General features: G+C 29.0%; 1 long non-coding RNA gene across 1 annotated transcript in view; it reads left to right on the top strand.

Moving 5' to 3' along the window:
• The window catches only part of LOC136795152 (uncharacterized), a 139221-nt gene that overhangs the window by 8836 nt on the left and 119169 nt on the right, over positions 1–11216 (top strand). The window contains exon 2 of the long non-coding RNA XR_010842717.1: positions 10751–10794. This is a non-coding gene — a long non-coding RNA (uncharacterized lncRNA). The remainder of the gene's footprint in view (positions 1–10750; positions 10795–11216) is intronic.

Genomic DNA, 11216 nt, shown 5'->3' with positions numbered 1-11216 from the left:
TAATTTTTTTTTTATTCTGTTACTGTTAAATTACTGTTAGCGGTTTAAAAAAAACAAAATAAAATAATCCAGAAGAGATTTAGAATAGACCATAATAAAATGGGTGTTAAATGAAAGAGTTAAATATAAAAATATGAATAAACTATCTTTGTCCATCTAGATTTTTCATCATCTTAAAAAAAAAATACAAAAATGTTTTTTTTTTTCCAAAATATAGCATATTGGATAAAACAATACTGAAGATTTACGGCCTAAATTTAAATGAAACTCTGCCTACTCGGCTTTTTCTACCAGCTAAGCCACCCCTCCAGCCCACTTCTTTGAAGTTATTAAAACGGTGGCCAGGAAATGAGTGAAAACCAAATAAAAAGTTTTTAAATTCTGGAAACTTCCCTACCGAACAGCTTTTGTAACTGTTTCTTTCAGAGAGTTAAATGTCATAAAAGTTCTCAACTTTTTACTGTTTTATGTGTTAGTAATTTTCCTTTAAGTTGTCCGCAATACCTTCTCTGAGGGACTATTTCTTTGTAGGCTTTGGAATTGCTTTTTAAAAAGTCTTTTTGTTTCCGAACATTGCGTCGTTTAATATAAACTTTTTAGTATTTAGAAGTTTTTCTTTAAATGAAATATGGAAATGTATCGATGAATCTTTGTACACTACAATTTGTATTTGTTTTTTTCAATTTTATTATTAAGTTTTGAATTATAAATACTAATATAAATAAAATAATAACATATATATATAAATAATATAAAATAAATTATAACATACATTGATTATTGGGAAGTCCCAAGGAAAGTTTTAATTATCCCTCTTAGTTTTAGAATTTTTTATTAAAATCAATCAGTTCATTTTTTTTTTTTTGCAACCCACCTTTCATACAAATATACAGTATTACTGCATAACGAGAACCACTACTAATAATAAATTCTCTATGTATTCTCCATAAAATTATCATTCAAAAGAGTAATGGTGATTTTCCAGATTTATTGTGGTAGTTTATTGAATATATGTGTTTAAGTAGGTGTTTGAACATAATATAGATATTATTATGAAACAGAGATACTTTTGAGTTAAGTAATCTAAAAAATAAATTTTTTTTTATGTTTCAGAATTTTTTTTTTTAAACTACTTAAGGATATATGTTTTTGAAATCCACCCTTATTGCTTTTTTTGCAAAATATGAGGAACCAACATTAATAATTAAAACTTGATAGTTGGGTAATTTTTCTCTATAAAAATTCAACAGATGCGTGTATCATGGACAAATGTCATTTTTGGAAACTTATAGTTTAAAAATTAATACAGGAGTGCCTCATGCAGATAAATTAACCTTTTGTTGAAAATGTTGATCGATGTTTTTAATTTTAATGTTGTAATTGAGGTTTTTTGAAAAACAAAATTAACCAGCTAAAACTTATTCAGTTCATTAAATAGGTATTAAACTATGTGACAAGGGGTGGTTAGGAACAAGGGAGTATTAAACTTTTGAAATAAACTGAATACGTTTTAGCTGTTTAATTTTTGTGCTGGGCAAAAATTAGTTGAAAATACAATTACGATTTCTGTAATTTGAATATGCAAAAATTAAATTACAATTATGATTACTAATTTGAACTACTTAATGAACCACTGAAATATTTTATAGTAGTCTGAAATTACAAATACTAGTTGTACAAAACTAATCGCAATCACTAATTACATATAAATGTAATTGTAATTACTTTATACTTGTATATATCAACTTTTGATGGAAAACTCATTTTTTTTTCATTTTCGAGATGCAGTGATCAAGTCCGCGAGTGATCGGTCACATTATCGAAACCAAATAGAGGTTTTATAAAACCTGTATAAATTATCTAAAGTATATATTTATGATTTATTTAATTAAGACGGATATTTATAAATATTTTTTTGTCTCATAAAATGTTTAAAAAATATAAGTTGCAATTAATTTCATTTGTAATATAGAGCACTCACTATACTGCCCGAGAAAATATGGGGTTATTGGTGCTATTATCGATGACCCTACATCATAGCGGGGACATTTATGGACCTTCCTTTTTACGTTACCTGACAAAACCTTAAACACGTTACGGTCCCACCCTCCTGAGCCGTATTTTCACGGCAAAATCTATTTCGGTAAGAAGTTATTTTCTCATGTATTAGGAAATAGGGGAGGTTAGCGAAGGTAGAAACAGGGGAGGAAGGGAACACATATAACCAGTGTTTTACGGCCGCTTGGAGATCTACCACCGCCCGCCCTCGTAAAAAGTTATCGTTCCGGAAATTTCATAAGTCGAGGACCCTACAACGTGCTCCTACATTTCCCAGCACTCACCCTAGGAGGGCCGTAAGTGGCGGAGTATGTCTTCAGTGCTATGATTTTCAAAGTACTTTCTACATAACTTATTTCTACTGATATACGTTTCCTGGTCTACTTCTTTTAGGAGATCCTTTCCTATGGTCCTAATGTGAATAAAAAATTAGAAAACTTTTTTTTTTATATTAACTTTGATTCTGACATTGCATATTTACTGTTATTTATTATATTTTGGTTTGTTGTTAGAAATTGAGATGTAAATATTGTGAATAAATGATTTAGTGTTTTTATTATTACCATTACTTTTTTTAATGCAACATTATACCTAGTAACTTTTTTTTTTTTTATGAAATTAAGTTATAAATTGTAAATAAATTCCTCATAAAGAACATATTTATGTGTGAACATAGATTAATCTTAATCACAAAATAATTTTTAATAAAAAATTGTATGTTTGAAAATTTTATCCCTTTGTTGATAGTAAATCTAAAGAAAACAAATGTTTAATTTCATTCATTGATGTCTGGTCTATACTGACTATTATTGATATGACCTGTTTAAAGGATGTATAGGTACATAACGTTTCTTTACATAATAAATAAATTGATGGTACCACAAATTATTTTTTGAGCAAAATTATATTTGATCGAAGATGAAATGTCTGTAAACGTAAGGCAGTGAATAAATATATTCATTATAAATAAGTTGATAATACACGTTTCGACAATATACAGGTCATTATTTAAAACTGTTTATAATTGTTTATCTTAGTATTTGTTATTGAAGTAAGTCATTTAATAATGTTTTTTTCTATGGATCAGTGATTATCAACAGGTGGTCCACGGACTAAAGGTGGGCCTTGAGTGCCTTGGGATTTGTGTGCGTGAAGGTTCTGTAAAACATATTTGTGTATTATTGTCAGCACTATTTTAGTAATAATTATTCTCGATCTTGTGTGGTACCTGATAGGTTATAACTGGAAAATACTCAAAAGTGGCTCTAAATACACAGTGGGGGACCAGTGTCTGCCTAGTTGGAAACTACTGGTTTAGATTTACTGTCCCCAAAGGGGAAATTTTTTCAAAGATACAATTTTTTTTAATAGATTCCACGAATCTAATGTTTTTTCCATTTACAAGCAGGTTTGTTATAAGGAATCTATTTAGAATTTTCTTTTCATATAAAAATAATTTTTCTCGAAAGAATGGTGCATCCTTAATATAGAAATAATAAGATAAACACTAAATCATTTATTCCAATTGTTTGCATGTCATCTGAGAAATCCTAACCCACCCTCTTTCCATTTAATGGGTAAAGCAAAGCCTTAGGAGATCCTAGTGCTTTTCTTTATGCAGCCTCTATAGTAGTTTAGCCAGTGGAGGCTGAGCGATAACGCTTTATTTCAAGTTAAGTGGACATGAGTTGGGTATCTAATCATTACTAATGTTTAGTTGATAATGCCCATAATTTGGGAAGTTTCCAGCTTCTTTCTCATTTTTAATAGTGGTAATGTTAGAAAAAAACATTTTCAATGGTCTTTTTGATATACGTTAGTGGGAAAAAAATAGTAGAATAATGAAATTGTATTAAACAAAAACAATTACATTTTCTCACACTGTTTGTTGTGTATTATTTAACTAACTGCCTTCATCACATTTTATGTTAAACGTACCGGGAAATAAACACAGATAAAATGAATACCAATTTCATTTAATTTAAGGCATCAATTTCCCTCTTGTATGTACATCTTGTAGCCATCAGCAAAATTAGGACCACACCTATCTGTGACATTAACCATATCGAGTTGGTAGTCCAGGAATTGGTTGGCGCTGCCGGTGTAAATTCGGCATGCAAATATTAGTCTGATGTAAACTTTGAGCCAATGATATTAGGTGACGGCCACTTTAATAGATTAGATATATGTTCAATTAACAAAAATCAATTACGAAAAGCAACACCATTAAATTATCGTTTCGCAGTTTTTCCATTTCGAATTAGATTTATTTATTTTGACCACTTCGGCTCAGCAAAGTAAAAAAAAAAGGAAAAAAAGGGGGACGTGTATTTAATAATACACCTCTTATTTATTTATTTAGTTTTTAATTGAGATAATTCTGGTGATATTTATTACATTTTCTAAATGATTTTATTTCAATAATAATGCCATTACTGAGAAGTTTCTTTTATTAACGCAAATTAATGAATTTATTACAATTAACAAATTTACTCCTTACATTAATTTCATGTACAAACAAATATCAGCTGATCATTAGCAATAATTATGTGTGGAATAATATATCATCTATTTAATAAAAATAAGTATTTTGGTGTTAATTCATTTAAATAACCATAACAAGAAATGGAAAAATATAATTTGGCCGGAAGATTATGGATATTTTTTTCATTTATTGGTTAACTTTTTTATATTTAGTTCTGAACATTTAAAATATTCTTCATACGTATATCAGCCCATTTATATCAAAACTGCATTCTTCATATTTTAATTTTTATTCAATGCGTGAAATAAAACAGAAGACAAATTTATTGATACTAGTCACGAAAATGTGCTTGGTTGGACTGGGGTAAAAGCATCCCGGAATGCAATGAGTGATTTTCAGCCCTTATTTAAAGGACAGCAATTCCTATATATAATATAATACTTAGCCTATTTTCCACCACAATAGAGGATCTAATATAGATTATATAATTAAAAAAGACGTTTCATTGTTCTTTTATTTTTCTCATTTCTACACATATCCCCGGCCAATAGACGTTTAAAGTTTATTTTACTTTAGGTATTGGATTTACTATATTGTTACTTCTTCCTTTGGCTATATTGTTACTCCAGTTATTGGTGAAGAAAAAATGAAGCTAATTTTAGGAATAGAGTTTTTCTTCCAATTTTTAATATTGTTGAATTCAATTCTGATATTTTTTGAATATCATAATTATGGCTCGTTAATTTATTGATGGTTTTGATACACTTTTGTCTTTTTAAGTGTATGAAAAAAAATCCACAATAATTAAATAGAAATATGGCAAATAAAACAAAATTGTTTATATTTAATCTGGAAAGGAATTCATTTGGGATAATGTTATAATAATTAAATTAATAATTGTTCTATGGGTTGTATTACAAGAAAGACCTTGTAAATTAACTTTTTTTTTACACAATATAAAACAAATAATTAAACAATTAAATATAATAATATGAATCAATAAATCAACACTTATACCGGTATTATCCAAAAACATGAACTATTAAGCAGAAATAAACCAGATATGTTTTCCTTATTTTAAATTTAAAAAGGGATTAATTAGAGTTACTCAATTAATAATTAACTTAACAATTTCAACGGATTTTCCCTCAGAGGATATCAAGAATCCAAAGTGAAAAATAATTAGTCGACATTAAAGGATTTTTTTTTGTTTACAAGTTTAAAAAAAGAGTGTAGTTAATAAAAGAAGGTAAGAAGGTGCTTACGAGGTCACCGGTTCGTTCTCAGACAAACTTCGTAATCCTTTCAAATTAAGCCAGATTACTTTTCCGGTAATTAATAACATTTAGCAAGGGTAAAGTGTTTGTTTGCTGCCTTTGTAACCGGAGGAGGAATGACTTTCAAGCCTAGGGGACTGAGTTGTTTGTTTCAAATTTTATCATTCTTAAGTAATTAGAACGTATGCTATCTCAGGTGTCGTCTAAATATAATTCCCTTGAAATGTTTAATTACAATATCATGTTAACATTCATGCACATTGGACACGTTTGAGCTGACTATTTTATATGATTCTATGTCTTACAACTCACTAAGGAAAAATACTTTTGTTTTATTGCTAAATCCGACCTTATTAAACCTTTAGGATCTTAAACGGTTTTTTATAAATTCTCATTCCTTAGTTAGGAAAATTTTATAAAAAAAACTCATATTACGCATCCTACAGGGGCGGTCAGTATCCGAGTGGGTTAAGACGCTTGACATAGCTAAGCAACGTCAAGCATGGTCAGTACTTACTTTCATGAGGAAAAGCCATACTTATCCCTTTCCCTATTACTAATGGAGGTAACTCACACAGACTGGGTGTATGAACGATGGCGGCACCACGTCTATTCTAACCGGGAATCACGTTGTAGTCTCCCTAGATATGTGATGGCAAATCGAAAGTTTGGTCCATAGACAGTCCCTAGGAAATCTATGTAGTTCCTAATGTGCCTCCTGACTCCGAACAAACCCATGGATTTAGACCGAGTGGTCACTGAGTTGGGAGAGACACTGCCGAATCAAGTGGATTTGGATTATCCTCTTCATGCTATTCCTGCTTGGATAATATAAAGACCACATCTCGCAGCCAAAAATCTACATAATTTATTGTACTAACTGAAGGAAACATATATTTATTCAAAATAAGAAACTTTATCCTAAAATAATGGAGGTAGGATAGCAAGGAAATATTATTGACAAACTATATGGGTGTAGAAAACAAAGAACTCCAGATTTGATAATCAATCTGAGCTAATTTACAGAGAATGTGTTGGGGAAATGTAAGGAACTAGCAACACGTTTCATTGATCTAAAAAAGCCATTTGGCAGAATTAGGAAGCAACATATTATGAAAGCAATGGAAGAATATGATATAGATCACAGTCTAACACAATTTAATTTAATTCTGTTGGAGGTATCCTTTATAAGTGTCGAAGAAACATTGCTATGACAGGAAATAATAACTCCAAAGAAGTTGAAGCGATATTAGATGTACGAGAGGATTGCAGTCATAGCCGTTAGTTGATTAATTTTGTAAACGACATGCCGTTGACAAGATTTAAGTTCCCAACTGAGATACTGTATATGGAGTGCAAAATAAATTCTTAAAAACTGAAAAGAAAAACAAATAATATTGTGTGTAAAAAATAGGATGTTCATTGCATTACATGATGAAAGAAAAATTAAATTCCGAGTTCGAGATTGGTATGATATAAAACTATGTAACGTTCACCAACATTTAAGATTTTATTTTTAGTTTTCTTCATAATCTAAAACGCAAAATCTAGACATCTTAACTAAGATGCAAGTTTTTACTAGAGATTTTTATTTTGAAAAGAGGAAAAGTGAATTTTTGATAAATATGAAACAATTTTTTTTTTTTATGATTTGAGAAGTTTGTCAGGGGGTGCGGTCAGCAAAGAACAACATAAATAAACAAAACCATATTTATTTATTTTATGCCGACATTTCGACCTGAGTTTCAAGTCTTCATCAGGGGTTATGGCGTAGAAGGTAGGCCTGCAACTCAGTTGACCGTAGATTAATGATTGGAGAAGTTTGTCGGGGGGAGGGGGGGTGCGGTCAGCAAAGAACAACATAAATAAACTAAACCATATTTATTTATTTTATGCCGACGTTTCTACCTGAGTTTCAGGTCTTCATCAGGGGTTATGGCGTAGAAGGTAGGCCTGCAACTACAATTTTTTTTTAGAATTTTATTTTATAAGCTCATATCTTGGATGGCCACGTCGGTGATTTTGTACTAGCATTTGGGTGATTTTGTAATAAAAAGACCTGCGAAAATGGTGAGAATTCCATGTATTAATTGAGCAAAGACTATACCCTCTTTTGAAAATTGTTATTTAAACCGTAAACAGAATTTAATATTTACTCTCGTGTATTTATACCTATATTAATGAAGAAGGCTGTAGAATAAAATTAAAAATATATTTTAACTAAAAGATTATAGTAAGTTGTGCCATATATATATAGCACAACTTACTACAATCTTTTAGTTAAAATGTATTTTTATATATATAATTAATTTTATTATAAAAACGTGGTTTCTCCTATTTATAAATGAATGATTTATTTTTAAATATGTTATTTGACTGATACATAAAAAGTTCGATTAAGGAAGAGTAGACGACATCAAAACCCTCTGTTCAACTTATATTCTTCAAAGTGAATAATTCATGTAATAAAATGTTGAGATATAATATAATCACTTGCCACAATTGCTTTATTATTATAGGGTTATCCTTCATTTTTCTCGAGAATAGAGACTCGTTTTCAAGAAAGACCGAGAAAACACTTTATCTTCCACGGGTAAATATTTTATGACGAGGCCTTCTCAGAGGGCCTGCCTTCAATTTCCATTGCTAAAAGATGTACTGTACATGACCAGCTAATGGGCAGTGCCACTCCAACTATTGGAAATGCCATTTAATAATATATTTTATTTGAGCTTCTATTGACGGAAACTTTCTCCATGTATATTTTAGTTTATAAAATGTTTTTTCTGTTGTTTTTTTTTAGTACAGTAATGTTAAACAATATTTGTTGTCTGTTTTGATTCACTTTGCCTAAAAATCACTCTACAATTAAACTATGACTCCTACCATTCGTTTATGTTTTTATTTATGAGTAGAATACAATTTATGCATTAGTTTTATTATTCAATTTGATTTTAATGAATTTAAAATTTATTATTTAAAAGTTTTTTAGTATTTATTATTGACATTTTAATTAAAACACAATTTTTAAAAATTTAGTTACCAATGTTATCTTCACAGTTATTTATTATTTTTAAAATGTCCATAATATTTTTTAACTAAATTTAATGAAATGTTTTCTAATTATTTATATCATGGAACTCTTAAAATTAAAAAAAAAAAGATATTTTTTCTACCTTTTACTCATTCAATTAAACTTCGGTTATCCATCCTAATTGGGACTAATAATTCGTTGTTTTATTCGGTCTGTATAAAAGGTAAAACTCTAATTAACTTAAACTACTGGGTTCATAAGGTAAAAATTAATTGAATTATAATCCGTATAAATTAAAGTAAAATCCGTCAGTTTACATAGTGTTGACACCTACGTATTTTTTTTTTTTTTTTTTTTATAGTTCAAAAAGGTACAGTAATGTTTGAAGAGTACGTAGAAAGTAATTATAAACACCTGCAAATTAGTAGCGGGTGAAATTAAAATCTTCAAAGAAACAAACCACTAAAAATGGATAAGAGAAAAAAAAAAAAGTCAGAAAATTGTATGCAAAACACCCGTGTTTCTTTATTCAAACAAAATATATATTTTATCTTGAAATAAATTTAGAAACGATTGTAATATAATGATATAATCTTGATATATTATTAAGATAATAATAATAATTAAAAGGTATTAAAATGGAATTTTGTATTCAATACTGACCAAAATACATCTAAATTAGTTACAAATACATTTTTAAATTATTTGAATTTATTTTTATTTTTTTGAAATTTAATTGAACGGGTATTGAAAATTTAAAAAAAAAAATATGAAAACAAACCATCGTGAGACTTATGACGAGCATTTAGAGACATATATTGATATCTTGATATGAATCAATCTAGGAATATTTTTTTTATAATTTATTTACAACTATATATAAATATACACAACAGGTGAATTTACTTTTTGTTATATATTAACACGAAATAAATATGTGGAGAATCTACTTATTGATAGAACTCTAATTAGCAACATTGATTCGTGTTTTGACGAATTATAATAGAGGGGAGAAGAAAATATATCAAAAAGCTTATCATTTTTTTTTCAACTAAACTTTGCTACCACCCATCGTATACAAGGTACTCGTACAGTTCTCGTCTATCCCTTCTTGATCTTTCTCACTATTCACTACCACTATAAGGCCCATTCAGCAAAACGATAATTTTAACATCAATGGAGCAATGTTATCTCCTAATAATTAAGTAACCCACTATGGGACTATGTTTCTTTATATTTCTGTTCCCGAAAAATAATGATGGAACTATGAATTGACTTTTTTTTTTTTTGGCGGGCTCAATAATGGATTTCCGAGATGCTTGTAATTCGACATCATTGTACATACAAAATTCCTTCTTTCGCAAATCTTAAAATGTCTAGTTAATGCATTTTTGGGCGCACCCACACAATATAATAAAGTTCCCAAAGTTTACAGTCATAATTCTTCAAGCGATATAATAGCAAGATTAAGATTTCATTTGATGTAAAGAAATAATTCAATAATTTTTAGAGTAAAATAGTATTTGACAATAATATAAAAAAATAATCAATGTATTCTTAGGTATTAAACAAATGTTTACATTTTTGTTGGAAACATTGGTGGAATTTTGTCATGAAGTTATTTAAAGATGTGTTGATTGTAGCGGACAGGTTAAGAATGATTTTATTCATTGCAGTGATGTCCCCCTCAAAATTGTTGTAATAATTCGATGTTGGAAAAATTTCCGGTTTATAGGGATATAGTTTTGAAGCTAATCCTGCAAAGATAGCCAATTTTTACTTCTTTAGTTATGGATTTATTTTGTTAATAATTTAATTTACTACTCTGTTCTAGGTTTGATTAAATATTCCTGTTTGCAGTATTGTAAAAGATTAATATTCTATTTTCTTTTTCAGGTATGGACAATAACATTTTTGATGCGTTTTCCCATGTTGCCCATGTAAGTACATGCAAATTATGCCTTTCACCTCTATATTGCGAATCCACAGAGCAATTCCAATTATGAAAGTTTCATTAAGAGAGGCTCGCCTAGTGTGTTGTTAGCATCCATTATGATTTGTATTATGAAAGGGGAGGGGGTCGTGACTTCCATCGGTTGTAAAATTTCATAATTAACGTACGCTGTGTCAGCAGTGATGATCATCTCTTTTGCTATGGATATTTCAGGATTATTCCAACGTAATTTAGTTCTAATTTATGTACTGGCAATCTACTTGGAGATTAAAAGTGAAAACTGCTTTCTTATTTTTTTTTCTATACTATTATTTTTAAATCCGCCTGAAATTGACGAAGTTTTTTGAAAGGAAACTTTAATGAACAAAACTGACTCGGAATATAAGCATTTATTTCGCTAGGCCAACA

Source organism: Halyomorpha halys, unplaced genomic scaffold (genome assembly GCF_000696795.3).
Source record: "Halyomorpha halys isolate HHAL.00 unplaced genomic scaffold, Hhal_1.1 Scaffold380.1, whole genome shotgun sequence".
NCBI lineage: Eukaryota > Metazoa > Arthropoda > Insecta > Hemiptera > Pentatomidae > Halyomorpha > Halyomorpha halys.
Note: the sequence above shows the minus strand (reverse complement) of the source record. Positions and strands in the feature narration are given on the sequence as shown.